Source organism: Heterocephalus glaber, unplaced genomic scaffold (genome assembly GCF_053883595.1).
Source record: "Heterocephalus glaber isolate CG9 unplaced genomic scaffold, H.glaber_assembly_v1.0 deba00001613, whole genome shotgun sequence".
Classification (NCBI taxonomy): Eukaryota; Metazoa; Chordata; class Mammalia; order Rodentia; family Bathyergidae; genus Heterocephalus; species Heterocephalus glaber.
In genome coordinates this window covers 32,388,564-32,406,576 of record NW_028258384.1, presented here as the reverse complement: position 1 = coordinate 32,406,576, position 18,013 = coordinate 32,388,564, and the positions used below count along the sequence as shown (strand labels likewise).

The following is an 18,013-nucleotide window of genomic DNA, read 5'->3' as shown; positions in this document are numbered from 1 at the left end:
AGCCTGACTGGTTTTAAGGTAGAGCCATCCCAGTACAAGTGATTATTTTAATAAAATAAAGCAGTTTTGGGAACCTTTATGGGCTTGATAACATCTTTAAACAAAACAGATATTAAAGAACCTGATAGTTACAGTCCTTAGTCTCCAGAGGACTTCCTCTCTCATGATTTCTCTCCAGAACATGTCGCCACGCTGGTAACTGAGTTCTATACTCAGTGATATGCTGAGGGCTATAAAAGAAAAAGCCTAACAGCTAGTATGGGGCAAGGCATCACAAGATCATGAGGAAGGTGTGCCCATGCCGGTAGGAGTGGACAGTCCAAAACTGGCCACTTTCTCAAGCACCTCCAGCTTGCCACCACTGGCACTGGATGGGGTGAGATCTGAGGGACTTTAGGTAAAGGGACAGAACAAGCAAGGTTGGGCAGGGATGCCTCCTATTTCTTATTTTTCTTTCCAAAATGGAAAAGCACTGCTTTAGGCAGACACCTTCAGCACAGTTGGTTGGCTCTGTGACAGGCCTTCAACTTACCCCACACTTTGGAATTCCTACTTAATAGTCCTTTGAACCTCAGGAAAAAATGTCACCTAGTCTTTTTCTACACCCATACCTTGCCTGAGCACTCCCTCAAAAAAATGTTGTCAAAGAAAATTTACAGCATTGTAACTAACAGTTTGTCCCTTTGGAGGACATATTTGCATAAACAGCTGTGGCTATCAGAGAAACAGTTTAGTATAGTAACTCTAATACAGAGTGCCCTAAGGAGCCTGTACTGTGGTGACAGTTACTGCCTAACTTTTCTTAAAATAGTTCTTGCTTTCAGGAGTGTAAAAGGTGTCTTCTTTTTTCCTTTCTATACTTACTGACGTTAATTTATTACATGAAATCTCTGTTATGATTCACCTAAAAAGCACTAATTGATGACCCATAGGAAAAGCTCTAACCAACTAGTCTATTTGTAGTTACAAATCTAAAACTATAAAAGGGTTATTGTAATTCAATTTGGTCCATACATTTAGGAGTGCACTATGATTTAAAAGTAACTGTTTTGTGTATTTTGTGATTTTTGCCCTTTTGCCTGTTTAATTTGTGTTAATAACTGGTTAAAGTACCTACACTTGCTTCATTAAAGATTTTTTGAGCTCATATTAATTTTATTTTTCCTTTTATTTTTGCCCTTATAAACTTCTGGCTCATTTTGGGCTTTCCATAGAAAATTAGTTCTATAACTTTTCAGGGTGAGCAAACTCATTTGACACATTACTAGATGAGGGCTGGTAGGCTCCAGGCTTACATAGGACATACAAATAAAGACCTTAAAGTTTGATTACATGAAGGTTATATATGATTATGTTAATGTGTATGTTTCTATTTATCAATTTTCAGGTATATATTCTATTTTAGTTGGCATGTAGATAAATAGGCACTCATAATATTAGCCCAAATGTTTGTTATTAATATGGCTTACTGGTAGGCTAATTTAAATTGGTAAGAGTAAAGATGTCTTTCAAGTTGGTGACCCATCTCCATCAAGTTGTTAGCCAATTTAGATAATATAAAAATTAATAAAATAAATACAATATCTATTATTGTATGTATACTTAAGAGTTGTTCTTTGTCAAAGTGTTAACTGCTATGATTTGGTTCTCATGAGTCATTTAAAGTAATTGTTACGATAAATAATTGAGGACCCTTTTGGCTTGGGGAACTGCTGGACAAAATTCTCCTCTATGGTTGAAAAAGCAACTACATGAACTAATTGGCTCATTTTTTTTCTACTGATAGGTGAATTCTCTGGCACATCACTACAAATATTATTAAATAAATTATTATAATATATTTAAGTTGAATATAATTAAAAAGTTAAGCTTTCTTTATCTAAAGCAAGGAGATATTCTTAAGGTGCTCTTGGTTAAACTTACAAAACTAGATTTAAAAACAAAGTTTCTATATTTCAATAAAATAGTTTCTTGTGTTTTCCATTACTAGACTTTTGGTTACCAAAAATTAAGTTGCAAGAGTTAAAGGTTATTTAATTGTTGAAATGTAAGTTGTTATCAATAATCAGTTTATGGTTGGGTTATATGAGCAACTATTATCTTAAGCTATGACACAACATATATATCTGAGACTAGAGATACATCTAAAATAAGATATTCCGTGAGTCTAAGCTTTAAAGTCGATAAAGTCAAGATTGCATCAATTTAATACATATAAAGTAACTAATAGGTGTTCTCTTTTATACAATATACATATAGAACTTAGACATATAAAATTACCAATAATTGGCATCTCTTTAAATTTGGTCCTGCCATTTAAAACTTGACCTACTTTTATTGGCTTTGATTAAATAAGTATTTCATTATTGTATAAATGAGATACACTTGTATATTGGATAATAAGTCTATTTGTGGTTATATACACTGTTTCTTAAATTTATAAGAACTCTAAAGATATCTTTAATTTTTTTGCAGTATAGTTGCACCCAGTAAAACCTGTTAAAAGAGTCTAAATTTTTAGGGGAACAAGGATGCAGAGAGGGGGAAAGGAAAGAAGGAACAAGGAAAAAATGGAAACAGCTTTTGTAAACAAGGAGGAGAAGAGGGGTTGAAGGGAGGGCAAAGGAGTGAGAAAAAAAGAAGCAAGATATATCATGTACAGGTTCCAAATTCCATATGATGAATATTATCATTATATATATCTAAAATGTATCAAAAAAGCTTTAAAAAAGAATCTAAATTTTCCTTAAGAGTAAAAACTAAGTAAATATATACAAAGATTTCTATAAAGCTGTGACACTAATGACTGCTAACCTCTTGGGATAATAAATGTGTCTGTGTTTCCCGAGTGTATAGGCCTTCAAATATGCAAAATTACAAAAACATCTTATCATAATAGTGACTGCCAAGCTAAGTTATTGATGGTGGTAAACTTTTTCAGGCTCAAGAATCTAGATTTCCCTTACTTGGCTTCCACCTATTTATGGTGAAATGTGCATGCCAATCCAACATGAGACAACCAGACACATGATGTGGATAACTTTTCAGGTTTATGCTTGTATGACTGTTTTGTAACTGTGTTATAACAATTTGAGGTAACTAAACAGTATGCAGTGCAGACAATGGCACTCAAATGATTAGAGGTTAGACATTAATAACGCATAAAATACATCTATAAACAAGGACATTCTTGTACCTGTGGCACTCTATTGAAAAGATAACACATTTAGGTAAGAGTTTATGTCATTTAATATTTTATAATGAGACAAAGGCAAATGACTAAAAAAGACATTTTATTTTAAAATAGGAATTTAAATACATTTTAGAGATAATAAGAAAATCTAACTGTTCTAATATAATAATGGGCTCATGATTGTCACCCTAAAATGCTGTTGTTGCCTTTGATCTCAAATTTGCTCTGTAAAACTTTACAACTGTTTTATATTATTTTACAGAAATTTGACTTCTAAGACAACCATGATTGTTAAAAACAATGGCAGTTCTTTGGCGATACTTTATATTTCAAAGTGCTTGATACCCAAGATAAGAGTGTGATACCCACGATAAGAGTATGATAGTTAAACCTACTGCACAGTATGATAGTTAAACCTACTGCTCCCACCACAATATGACCACTTAGAGACTGAAGTTAACAAAGATAATTGGACAAAGAGGACACCCTATATTTATTTTTTATTTTTTGGTACCAGGGATCGAACTCGGGTCCTTGTGCTTGCAAGGCAGGCGGCAGAACCACTGAGCTAAATCCCCGGCCCGGACATCCAATATTTAAACCTTGGCCCTCCAAGGTTAACAAGGATCCAGGACACGAGGGGACTTCTCTACAGGATCCTACAACTCTGGTGAATCACTCAATCTCCTAAACAGGGAGATTATTGGACCCCAGAGGACAGGAGCCAACTAATGTACAATATGCTAATAAGGAGAGTCTCTAAAGAGGAAAACATCTTCCATGGGAAGCCATATAGTCAAGCAAGACCATGACTTATCCTGGCAGATGATAGATGATAGATGATACTGACAGGAGCTAAGAGGCTCTGTACATGATCCCAAAAGTAACCCCTAAGAAGTCTTACCAGATATATATATACATACATATATATATATGTATGTATATATAATGCTTTTTTGTTTTTTGTTTGTGAACAATTTGGTTTGCAAACAAAGCATTTGGCAAAATTTTGGTTTTGTTTGCAAATTCTGCATCAGATGATGAACATGACTGTGGCCATCTTTTTGCATGAACACAAACTGGCCAGTTTTGCTAGATTGTGGAATGAATTAAGTTTGTGAACCAAGGTACCACTGTATATTTATATCTGTATTTATATCTATAACTATATATATAAATTTTGATTAACACAGGTCTTATGTTTTAACTTGATCTTAAACACCTAGCAAAAAGTATTACCAAAAGGACATATAAAAATAAGAGTAATACAGGCTAAATATAAAAAGGGGACTCCAGTTACAGTGGCACCTGAGTTCACAAAACCAGGTTCATGAAGTGAATTCTGAGACCAGAATCATAGAAAGAATTAAGTTTGTGAAGTAAGGTACCACTGTACTACACTGGCCCCTGATGACAGTCTCTAGCTCTGCCTATTGCTGATCACTATCATGGTTCAATGTGGCTAAATAGCCACAGTGGCAGCTATAAAAACTCAGCAAATGTCTTTAAATTCCTTACCTAAAATTGTCCTTTAAAACCACAGAGCTCTCAATCTTCTTATGGTTAAAAATGGAGAAACATGTGTACTAATAAATAAAACTTGTTGTCTTTAGAAAAATAATTCACATCAGGTGAAAAAATATCTTAAAACAATAAAAGAAGTATTTGACTTGTAGATAACCTCCATAAGCAGGGAGGTCTATGACCCAGCTGGTTACAATCCCTACTCCAATCCTCTAAAGACAGGCTCTGGACCTGGCTCCTTCCTCAAAATCTGACTTTACATTTCGGTTTTTATGTTTAGATCAAGCATGCTTAATCTATTAGTAAAATTTGTTTATTCTCACCTAGAGGCTGTCAAACTTCAAATGATCAAATAAATGAAAACAATGATAAATGTACCAGACTCCTTTTACCAGAGTCCACTAGATCAACCTTCTGAAATGAGTCCATAACTGCTAAATCCCAACATGACTTCTATCCAAGACAGTTTAGATTAGCTCTGTGGAGAAAATCCCTGGTTTCTGTCCTCCCTACACCAACCCTTCTCAGCTTAAAGCAGCTAGATTTGCTCTTTTTTCATTGTCTCCTAATGGCAACTAGGGATACCTCTTCAGAGGGGTAATATTGTAGATAATTAAGTTAGATAAAAATTAATAGGAAGAGAGGGATTAGGTCCTCAAGGAAGTCAGTGCAAAAGATGCAGACACATCAAAATTGCAGCTAGAGGTGAATCTGAAGAGGGGCAGGCATCAAGATGGAGACCAACAGCCAGGCCTGGCAGCCTCCATAGAGAAAAACAGAAACTTGAGATTATATTGTAATTAGTGCCATCTGGTCCAATAAGCTCTGATAGGCATCAGAGGCATAGGTTGGTGACCAGAACATCTAAACTCATATTCCATTCCCTTTCCAAGAATGCCTTGGTCATTTTAAAGTTAGAAGTCATAGATAAGCTAACTTTAATGATGGTCATGATGTACCTTTGCTAAGTTCCTTATTTCCCTATTGGATCAATATTAGCTAAGTGACTATACTTGTAATCCTATTGCTTGATTGTAATTTGACCCACTTTGTGACTTTTCTGTATAAAATACTCTTGACAAAGAGACTAAGTGGTGACCCACTTTGGACCCCTCCTACAATTCTAGGAGCTATTCTTCTTCTTAATTCTAATAAAACTATTCTGACCTCCTTCTTTGGTTTGCAACTTCATTCCTGGATGTTGTGAGACCACAGGCTCGACACATCTGTCATCCGAAGGGTTGGAAATTAGTTTCCCCATAATAATAGAATACAAAAATACAAAGCAATATTCAAAAAATGCTAACAACACACTCCACTGTAGACTACTGACTATTTTTTCCTCCATGACACTGTAGCTGATTGGAGCTGTGGTTTGCAGCCACTGCCCAGCAATAAGACCGGATATTGTACTGCATATCATAAGTCTGGGAAAAGATCCTACATCAAAGGATGGATTTTACTGAATACCCATGGTTTTGTACTATCATAAATTTGAAAAACTGTTAAGTCAACCCATCTCAAGTTGAGGACCATCTGTATGTAATTCTTTTCCAACACTAGTGTTTTTAAATGTGAAATGTTATGGCTACCAAGCCAGAAACAAAATAAACTACTCTGTATTCTCAATTTAACATACTTTAACATAAAATGTTTTATGAAATAGTTAAGAGTCTTACTCTCTGTTACATAGGTTGTGGTGGCTCTGGCTTTGTGATCCAGCTGTGTTGATTCTCACTCCAACTGCTTGTCTAGCAGAGCCTTCACCTTGTTGAATACTTTGGAGGGTGTGCTGCCTTTCCTGGGGCTCAAATAGTATCACAGGTAGACTGCTCAGGTCTTACGTACCTCTGATATTAACTTATCAAAAGAAGGGATAGGAATCAAACCAATAAAATGGCAAAAGTGTAAAGAAATTTTCCTAACAAAAGTCTAGTAGGCATGTCACTCTGAAACACAGGAATGAGGTGAAATCTCATTTGTGAGGTAAATGTCATGTTTATTTTCCCCTATGTTCTTATAATATGAAGTGGTCTCTAAGACACAGTTATGTTATTTAGTTCATGCTCAAATCATTTCCCTCAGGAAAAATACAAAGTAGAGACAAAACAGAAGGGAAATAACAATTGCTTTGTGCCTACTACTGGTCAGACGCAATGCAGCAGCATGTCTTGTTTTCTGTTTGAATCCTCACATCAGTTCTTGGGTAGGGCATTCATTGTCTTCTAAATATATGTAATTTTTTCAGTGGAATTTCAGTCACTGTCTACATAGTCTCATAGTCTGCTAATACAAAATATGTTTTCATTGCTTTGTTTGTTCACTTCGTATAGTTGCCTGGAAAAAATTTAGGCTATCTGGCAACTGCCATCTTGTGACCAGAACCAGAACTGCCACCACCATGTCCTTGTGAGAGAAGGATGGGAACTTCATCCTGCCAGCCAGCAGCTTTCTCAGGCTTCTAGAAAACACCATGCTTAAACTCAGAGCTTTGTTATGCATTACAGAAAAAATGGTGCCCACATGTTTTCAACGCCAATGGTCTGATTATAAAAAAATCGCATGCTTACTAAGAATTGAAAATATGAGAAAGACAATATAAAAGCACAGTTTTGGAAAGCCAAAATTATTATTTCCTGTATATCTTTCCATATTTTCTCTTAACATATATATATATATATATATGTATGTATGTCATTTCAAAGCACCCTTTTTACCCTACTCAGCCTCACAGTTTGAACATTTTTCCATATTAATAAATATTTTCAATGTGATCCTTTAATGAATCAATTCAAATATAATTTCCTCCCAACTTTGCAGCATTTTATCTTAATCTTTTTTTCTGATTGTTAGAAAATTACTAAATATATATAAAAGATTATTTTTAAATAGAGATAGTAAAGCCTGTCGTTTCTCCCCAACCACACAAATAAGTCCATCAGGTTGCATTTCATTTTTTTAAAATGTGGTTATACATACTTTACTAATAGTTTTTCCTTCACTGACATAATATGCTACTTGTCATTGTGCAGTTTGATTTTTTTCACCTAATATTGCTTAAAAGAGTTCTTTTCAATTTACTACAGGTTCATATTTTTGTCAAAAAAATAAACATTCCTTTGTTTGGAAGTATCATTTCACATATTACCTTTAAAACAGCTTATTGAAATAAACCAAATCCTGTTTTGATCTCATTTTTAAACTTAGATGATATAGGAAAGACATAGTTCTAGTTGACCACAGCTGTACCTGTGATCTGAAAGGGTGAGCAGCATGGAGCACACATGTAGGTGGTAGGAAACACTGCAACTGGGCTACCCAGTTGATCAGATCCAGGAATAACTTTAATAATCAGCAAAAGACAAGGAGAGTATGAGAGCATGCCTGTGTGTGTCTATGACCACTTATGTGTCTTCAACAAAATGGGTATGCTGTTTCAGCATCATTTTCCTCTTCTAATTTTAAAAATGATCATATTATAGAAAGATCAGTTCTAAAAATGCTGAATCCAGTTTAGAAGTGATTTTTAAAAACCCAGTAATTTGAACAATAGGAAATGCTGGCTTTTAACAGGGAATCTAAATACTCGGAGATGCTGATTGTGAACAGGGAGTCTAGTTCCCTCATAAGGTAAATATTTATTTTCATTTACAAGTATTATCATTCAACAGCATAGCTGAATCCCTTTCCACGGTCATGTACATTTATATTTGTGTTTGAATGTGTCAATTTCTTTACATATTTACATCTTTCTATCATTTATTTTGGGTAGAATATAATGTTTAAACAAAATATAATAAAAGCTGTACCGAGGATAGAAACATGGAATGCCATGAAAAAAATTAACATGAAGGGCATGCCTCACTTAAGTCTTAATTTAGAATCTGTAATCTGATCACCTATTCCCACGCTGTGGACTTTAAAAATGTCAGGAGAAACAAAAATTCCAGAGGATTAATTCTGTCCCAGTAACAGCAATTCGACCAAAACCATATTCCGTTCCCCCTCGCCGGGGCAACAATCTCCATCTTTTTAGCTTAACACCACAGACGGCCCGAAGAAATTCTCAGAAAATAACTAGCTTTAAGACAGCCTTTACCTTGAACCTTCTCCTCAGCTGCAGCCTTGTGAAATGCAGCCCCTCCGGGAGGACTGGCCTGGCACTGCTTACTTCCCAGCTGTTCGGCAGAAGGCTCCTCCCCCTCCAGTGAAGGGGAAAGCAGGGGGCCTTTCCCTCAATTACAGGGGAAAGAATTGCCAAGTTAAACTGCAATTCATTTTTAAAGCACTTGAAAGCAGAACAGCAACACTGTCCTTTAATTTTTATTCAAGCCTTCAGGGTGAGTGGTTTTCAAAACAAAAGGAGAAATGCCATTATCATATAATAGAGACCTGGTTAAGATTATCTAGTTAAGACTGTATATATCATACAGTATATATATTACCTATTTCCCTATTCTGGCACCTAATTTCTACAAAGGATTTTAAGATCTGGCTTGTCAATTTCCATTAAACAGACCCATAGGTACTTATTTGTGATTGTAGTGAGTTAATACATTATTTTGTGGAGAATTAATTTTTATAACGTTAATTCTTCTGGCCCTGGGAAATGCTATGTTATGCTTTTTATTCACTCTTCTTATTCATCCTTAAGAATGTTTCATACTTCTACCAATTGCAGTCATTTCTAAATATAAAATATCAACTAAAAATCCTTAAAATGGTATGTATTTGAATATTCTGAAATTGAACAGAAAACTATAGCCAAAATCACAATAAACCACATTTAAAATCAGAACAAACTTGACAGAACCATTTTCAACGCAAAAATATCACTAAAGTAGCTCTTACATCTTAGTAATAAATAGCAATGTAAAAGGGGGGAAACACAAATAGACAATTCACAATGTTCTGGAGAATAATTCTATTTACTTCCTGTGAGCAAGATCTTTGCTTACATTTGGGGTTTTATTATAATTATTTGATTTTTACAGTAATCAGTGCTCTGCAACTTACTTTTCCCTTGTATTAAAAAGCTCTCATTTTCTCTTCCATCTACAACTTCATTTGTTTTATATCAATTTGTTCAGTGGAGGAGAGGTACTTTTTCTGGAAACTCCTGAAAACCCAAACATGTAAAATAAAACATAAAATTGACCAACATATAAAATATTCAACAGTTTAACTCCAAAACATAAGGATGTGCCCTCTCTCCACAAGTACTCCCATCTTCATGGGCTTGGAATCCTGTCTCTTTGGTAGAATCAATGATGATTTCATTTACTTTTGGAATGTGAGGAAACTGCTGAATATAACCCAAGTGAGTATGGCTTAATCTCATATCCCTGCTGGTGAACACACTGGTGAGCTAACTACAACCATCTTCAGTAACTATTATATTTATTCATGAATTGTCTCCATCTTTTATATACCAATGCAAATTTAAAATTATGGTACACTATTGCTTGTGTGCTGACCATATCTGCATGATAATTTTCACTTGGCTTTAGAACAGTCATGACAAATTTTTTTTTTTTTTTTGGTACAGGAGATCAAACTCAGGACCTAGTTCTTTTGAGGCAGGCTCAGCACCACTGAGCTAAATTCCTGGCCCATGACAATTCTTTTCTCTTTGTGTTTTGCTGGGGCTTGGCACTAACTTTCTTTTCAGATATGCCTATTCCTGGAGAGACACTGGAAATCATTTTCCACACAACAAAATGCTCATTTCATTCCACTATTATTCCTTTTCCCTGTGATTTGTTGTCTGTAACTGCCAATTAGATATGCGAAAATTGTATTTATATCTTCTTTTGCTGAGCTTTTTATCTCACAAAATTAGGAATTCAGCCTGAAATTTAGATTTTTATTGTCTTTAACTTTGAGGTGTTACTTCCCAGGAAATGCCGAAAGTTCTCCTCTGCAGATGGAAGACTCTAAAGTTTAGGTCTCTTAAGATGTCATGCCAAGCTTAAAAACAAAACTTTTAAAATTTTTGCACAACCTTATCTCCTATCACAGAAAAGAGGAAACCACATCTCTTGCCATATTCTAGCTATTCAGGTTACAGGAACAGCTATCCTATGACACAGTGCTTTCTATAAGTAACTGGTAGAAAGACAAAATTATCTGCATTAGGGACTCTTCTTTAGAAGGGACCATCATTTTTTCAGATGCCCATAAAACCAGGGTTAGCCTGGGCCAAAATTATCCTGTAACTCATCAAGATTTTTTTGTTGTTCTTTGATTTTTGTTTTGTGAAACATGGATTTCTGTTGGCTGGGTCCAGTGCCTAGCCTTTAAGAGTGTGTCATGAAGACATTATGACAAGTTTATGGATTTGAGTTTTGTGAGTCCTGCAGGCAGGAAGTCAGACAGTTGTGAGTTTGAAACTGGCATTTAGTCTGTGGAAAAAACTTTCAAGTCTTTGAAAACTATTTGGGTCATATCTCCATATATTAGCATAGTTGACAAAGACTCGTGGGTAATGTGCACTTCTGATATTAATTTAGGTTGTCCAAATACCAATTATTAAAGTACATTTAATGATACAATCATAAAAAATTATAGATACTTAGTTTTCTAGAAAAGCAGTGTTTTTGAAGAAGCCTTACTTTATGGCCCTAGGGATAGTAAATAGTTCTCACCTGAGATAGCCTCCTTTTATCTCTCTGAAGTCTCACAAAGCAGCTTCAACCATTGATAACTGGATTAGATTAAAATGTAGTAAAAAGAAAAGGGACCAGATAAAAAGTTTACTTTGGTAGCAGAAAGAAAGGCTAACAATGAGAATGGAGACAAGATACAAGGAGAAAAATAGAATGAGACAGAAGGGGTCAGAAATATAAAACATATTTTGGAGGATCAAAACAAAACCAGAAAATACTATGATAACACATACCAGATATGTTATCTTTATTTTTTCTGCATAAGAAGGGGTAATATGCGTGGGAGAGTCTTTGACTGTATCAGGAACATTATTTGTGTTCCCCAGAAATCTGAGCTTTGCGGGCCTGAGTTACATAAGGAATGCTCCACATCAATGTTTTCTAAGCTGCTATTGCTGCCCCGTTTGTTCAAGGCAACCAGAAGTGATCACGTGGATAGAAAATGGAGATCTGCATCAACAACCTCAGTAAGAGTATTACCTTAGGAGTCAGAGATTTGTGATAGTTTCTGCGAAAGCATTAAATGTGTTATATCATTTCATGTATTATTCAAGAGAATATACGGATGTCTAGCTAAGAATGGTCATGTGCCCTTAAGAAATCTTTGTAACTATGTTTGTGGTGATGAGAACTTGGCATAGCTGTCAAGGATTTCAGTCAGGCCGTGGCTGGAACCTCAGGTGGTTACATAAATAGCCTTTTGAATTATTTCTTCATACTGGCTTAACATGAGATTCTTAAAATGAGAAGCTACAAGTTTTAATTATAAGCATTATGGCTATAGAAGAGGGACCCAAGTGAATTGTACCCCAAATTTTCAAAATGTGGTCTTAAATTTAAAATGATGCAACTTAGTTCGAGGCTCTGGGCTTGAATTCCAGTACCAAAAATTATTTAAATGAAAAAATGATATAACTACAAAGGAGAAAGCAAAATAAATTAATCCTTCAAGATCTCAACATGTTTTTCAATGTGAAAATGATAAGATTCTTAGCTTCTGTCATGTGAATCATTGTGTATCTAGCCCTGAAGTCCAGCTGTCTTGACTGAAGACAAAGAATGGCTACTATGGCAACTTATAAGATATAGAAGTAAAACTGTGAGAGACAGGCAATTGGCTGGAATCTCAGGTAGACACCTCAATAGCTTCTTGCATGATTTTTTTCATAGTGGTTTAATACATGAGACTCTCAAAATGAGACATTGTGACTGTTAATTACAAACTATGGCTCTAGGACATGGAACAATTGAATTGTACCAACATTTCCTAAATGAACATGTTATTAATAAAATATGGTTTTTAATAAAAAATGCTATAGCTGCCAAAAAAAGAAGCAAAATTAATTACACCTCAAGATTTCAATGTGTTTTTAATGTGAAATGTTTCATGAAATGGGAAACCTTACCCTCTTGTCACATGTATTGTAGTGGTTTTGGCCCTGTGATCCAACTCCAACTGCTTTTCCAGCACAGGCTTGATCCTGCTGGGCACTTCTGTGGCTGCACTGCCTTTCTGGTGCTCAACTGGAATAACTGGCAGACTATCCAGGTCTCATAGACTTCTGAATATTAACCTAGGCTGTATAAAAATAAGACAAGGAATCAAATCAACTAAAGTGTAGAGAGATTTCCTCACCAAGACAGCAGGCATGTCATTCTGAAAAATTGGGATGAGGTGAAATCTCACCTGTGATAATAAATGTCATGTTTATTTTCCTTCATGACCTTATAATATGAAATGCTTTGTGGGACTTATTTATGTTATTTGGTTCATGTTAAAATCATTTTTCTCAAGAAAATTACCAAGTGGATAAATGAAAGAAGAAAAGTAAAATTTGCCTTGTACCTTCTGTAAGCCAAATTCTGTGCAGCCTAATATTTTGCATGTGAATCCCTCACATCAGTCCTCATTTGGAATTTTTTCTGTTCTAAATGTTCAATTTTTCAAGAGATTTTTCAATCACACTCTAACACTCTGTCTCTAAGTCAGCTAACACAAAAATACATTTCATGACTGTGTTCACTGTGTAAAAATGGTCGCCCGGAGAAAATTTATGAAACATAGCAAGCGCCATCTTGTGATCAAAACCGGAACTACGGACACTCAATTCCTTACTGAGGAACTGTGGGAACTAGAGTCATCAAGACAGTAGCAGCCTTCTTAGACTTTTAGAATTTTTCATTCTCAGCTTAAGAACTGAAGAGTCATAACATCCTCGTTTTAATGTTTGTAATTATAATATCTTTCATGCATACTTGCAGTCCCACGTTTGAATTTCCAATGACAAATCTCAATAATGGTTGAAATATTATGGTTTTCTCTATATATTTTTCCTCCAAATAATATATTTGATCATTTGTACACATTAAAAAACATTTTCCACACCATATTTTGTGAATTATTTTACAAAATTTTTACATATTTCCAAAATTTTACCTCATTTTCTCATAATGAGAATAATTCAGCCTTGCTATTTTAAAATGGAGATATGTTAAGTGTAGAAGGTTAAAATTTTCTGTCTCTCCAATTCCACTGATGTTTCCAATTTAAAAGTAGCACATATATTTCCAGATTTCTCTTGCATGTAATAGTGTACACACATTCTTTTTTGTAAAAGATGTCATTGTATGATGTAAGTCACCTGGCAATTTGCTTATTTTTAGAATATACCTTGGATATCTTTTCTTATCTTTGCATTTTGAGGTAGTTCATTCCTTTTACAGCTAAATAGTATTCAATATTGTAGGTTACTATCCTATATGACTATTCTACAATTGATTTTACAACTCTTCTGAATCTTTTCTCGAACGTATACAGATAAATATCTTTTGCTTGAACCAGTGTCTGGACTGTGGCCTATATTAACTGCTAGAAGAGCACAAGCAACCAGGTAACCAGCTTCCTAAATCTACAAAAAAATCCAGCTTCTGCTAAAGACAATGGAATGTGTGTGTGTGTGTGTGTGTGTATCTGTTCAAGTGTCTGTAACAAATAGATGACTCCCTTTTCAGCTCCATTAAGGTTTCTGAAAGACTCTTAAAAGTACACAGAATCTAACACATTATCAGTACCCCAACTCCTGAGTCTTTCATTACTTATATTTAAGCCTAATTCTGTTATTTTTTCTTTCATCACATATATAGATTTGAATATATTACTTGAAATTAGTGATTTACCTGAATATTTGAACACCTATTTATGTTTATATATGTTTACACCATTTTGGAAAAGGTAGCTCCTCCAAACACAATTTTAAATTCTCATTTCAATTATTTTGATGTTGATATAGATGCTAAGTGACTTATAGAAGAAAGTAAAAAATTAGTCCTTTTTGTCTCTTGACATGCTTTACTACTAGAAACCCTTTATTAATAGTCATACTTGTTTTTTTATTATATTAAGAAATATCTATCATTTTTATGATCTCATGGACTTTTTGTTATAATACAAAAAGGAACATACCATTCTCTTGATAGACATATAAAGATCATCTTTTTCACATCATTAAAAAGGCAATTCATTTAAAACATTGAGTAGTCCCTGACAAATAAACAAACTCTTAATTCTCAGGGGTAGATGTAGCTTCATAATTATACAATAATTTAGATTATTATCCAAACTCCATCAAAACAAAGAGACTTGTTAGAAGCACAATCAGCAAACGCAGAGTAATATAAAAATAATGTTCCTAACAATTTTTCATTTAGGATTATAGTATCAGTTTTTTTTTTCAAAATAAGAAAGCTTTATTTAACCCAGCCATTACTGCTTTTTGACTAAAAAAAAATTCCATATTTCATAGTTAGCTTTTGAAACCTCATGAAGTATTTTTCCCCGACAGGAGTAACTGGATCACCATTTTCCCCACTGAGGTATCTGGATGAATACAAAACATCCAGGGATTAATTCCCTCACAGAAACGAGACTCATGAAAAGACACCTGTTTCCCTTACTCCAAAACAGCATTCTCTTCTCACCTTGTAACAAATCCTCGGGAAATCCCCTAAAAGAACTCTTTTTGACGACAGCCCCTTACCTCTAAGCTTCTTTTCAGCTGAAGCCTCCGCAGACTGTAACACAGTCCTTCCCAGCAAACTGCCAGCTTAGCAAGCTTCCAAGCTTTTAGAAGACGCCCCGCCCACTCCCTGTGACAGGGGAACGCAGGTCTTTGCTCAGTGAGAAGAGTCATCAAGATAAACCAAAGCTCAGTTAAAGAGAAGAAATATTCCTTTTAGGATTTTAAAGCTTAATGGCAAGATATATCTGCTCTATTTTCATTCAGTGCCCTAGGGTGAGGGATTTCCCAGAAAAAGAATTTTTTAAACAGGGATAAAATTTCTTTTTCATATAATAAAAAAAGCATTTAAAATATTTCTTACTTTTTTATGTAATTGTGTTGTATACCTAAAATGTACCAATAAAAGAATTTAACAAAAAAAATATTTCTTACTTTTTGTTCCAACCCTCTCTTGTAATTTATTTCTGGTAAATTTAAGACTAATTAATCAAGTTCTACACAACAACAACAACAACAACAACAACAACAAAAACAAAACATGCTAAGTATCTTGATTGGGATCGCAATTAATTGGTATTTAATTTGAGGTAGAAGTAATTCTTTACAATTTTGAATTGGAACCTCAGACAAAATCTCTCTCCTTTTGTTTGCGTTTCTTATACTTCCTTCCTTTGGTAATTTCTAAGGAAAAACCTCTCAAAAGCTGATTGTGCCAAAATCAGAAAAAAAAAATCTATCAATAGTAGGACTCTGATAAACCAAATTTAGAAAACTCCCATAAAGGTAGAAGTGCTTTTTAATGCAAGTGATTAAACAGGAACATCCTTATGGTAGTTTCTATGTTTCAGTGAGAAAGAAATGAACAAAAAAGCGGAGAAAGGGGCAAAGGACACAAGTAGACAATTCACTAATTTGTATTACTCCTGATATTTACTTCCCAGTGAAGAAAGCTGTGCGTGCAACTTTGTGGGCTCTCTACTTTTTCTTCATTAGAGAAACAGGACTTTCCATATCTTGGCTATTGTGAATAGTGCTGGAATGAACATGAGCTGCATATAACTCTTTGAGATAGTGTTTTCTCTGTATATGTACTCAGAAGTGGGATTGCTGGATCATATGGTGATTTTATTTTGGTGTTTTTAAGGAACCTTCCTGCTATTTTCTAAAATGCATATATCAATTTATATTCCCACCAACCCTATGGAAGAGCTCCCTTTCTTCTACATCCTTATCAACATTTGTTATGCTTTGACTTTTAGATAAGTAACTATCATAAGAAATATGAGGTGATATCTCAATGTGGTTTTAATTTATATTTTCCTGATTAGTGATGTTGAGCACCTTTGTCTATTTTAAAATATGTTTGCTTTTTGCTACTGAATTTCATTAATCTCTATATATTTTGGCTATGAGTCCCTTATAAATATCTGGTTTGCAAATACTTTCTCCTATCCTTGGGTTGTCTTTTCATTTTATTCATTGTTTCTTTTTTTGTGAAGAAACATTTTAGTTCAATGTAGTCCCACTTGTACATTTATGTGACTTTTAATAGCAATTTCTTCCAAAAGCTCTGGTATAATTTCAAAATTGAAAGTACATCAATACTGCAATTCTATTAAAGTACTTTTTGTTCATAAGAGTCTGTACAAAATTGTCAAACCATTTCTAATGTGTATCAAGAATGCAAAACTAGATATCATAGTTCATTGAGAGATAGCAACCTCAGGACTAGCGAACTGATAAACTTTGTTTTTTAAAAAATGTGCTAGACCTTGAGAAACATTATTATTCAGGTTAAACTGAATCTTTGAGGAGTTGCTTTTTTATTTTTGTTGTTATCATTTTTGTTTTCTTTAGTATTAAAATGCTTTAAAAATCAGTAATCATAAACATGCCAACATACAAAATATTGAAAATAGAAATGTTGGCAAGGATGAGAAGCAACTAGAAAATTCTTACAATGATGTCTGGTGTATACATTGAAACCAGGATTTCAGGAAATGTTTTGGCATTATTACATAAAGCTAAATATTATAGAAGTCAACAGAAAGCCATTTAAGGCTTATAAATGGAAGCATGACATGTCTGAATTAACACAAGAGAAATGAGCTCCACAGAAAGCTATGGGTACTCCAGAGCCTATATTTAACCATCTAGTGAGGCATAGGAAGTAAGTGTTCAGAATTTTATTTTTTTCATTTTTATTTATTTTATGAACTATTTATAAATGAGTTTTTAAATGCACACAACAAATTATTACTTAATGCAACATATACTTCATAAAAAATCAAACTATTGGGGGAAAATGTCAAAAATTTGAGAATCAAGATAATTAAATATGTGGAAATATAGGGCTTATAGCCCACAAAGCCTTCCCATTTGTCTTTTTTCTGATTTGCATGGTTTGGGATTATCTTCTCATGAAAACACTAATTAATTTGAACTTATTAAATTTCTCATATTCCGATTTCACTGCTCAGAGAAGTTGACACTACTCTCATGAAATGTTTAAGGTAATAATGAGAAACTGAATTATAATAAGGCATGTTTTTAAAGAAGGAATGGTTCTTGTAAACTTTAGACAATGAGGTAAAATATGTGGGTATGCA

General features: G+C 34.2%; 1 protein-coding gene across 2 annotated transcripts in view; it reads right to left on the bottom strand.

Annotated features, from left to right (window-relative positions):
- The window catches only part of Pwwp3b (PWWP domain containing 3B), a 30,246-nt gene extending 14,714 nt beyond the window's left edge, over positions 1 to 15,532 (bottom strand). The window contains exons 1-2 of one of the 2 annotated variants that reach the window (XM_004861473.4): positions 15,423 to 15,532; positions 12,792 to 12,964 (exon numbers count right to left, since the gene is read on the bottom strand). The gene's annotated coding sequence lies outside the window, so the exon portion shown is untranslated. Of the gene's footprint in view, positions 1 to 12,791; positions 12,965 to 15,363 lie in introns of both variants that reach the window. The other variant, XM_087196711.1, reaches the window with a different exon arrangement.
- Positions 15,533 to 18,013: the final 2,481 nt, after the last annotated feature.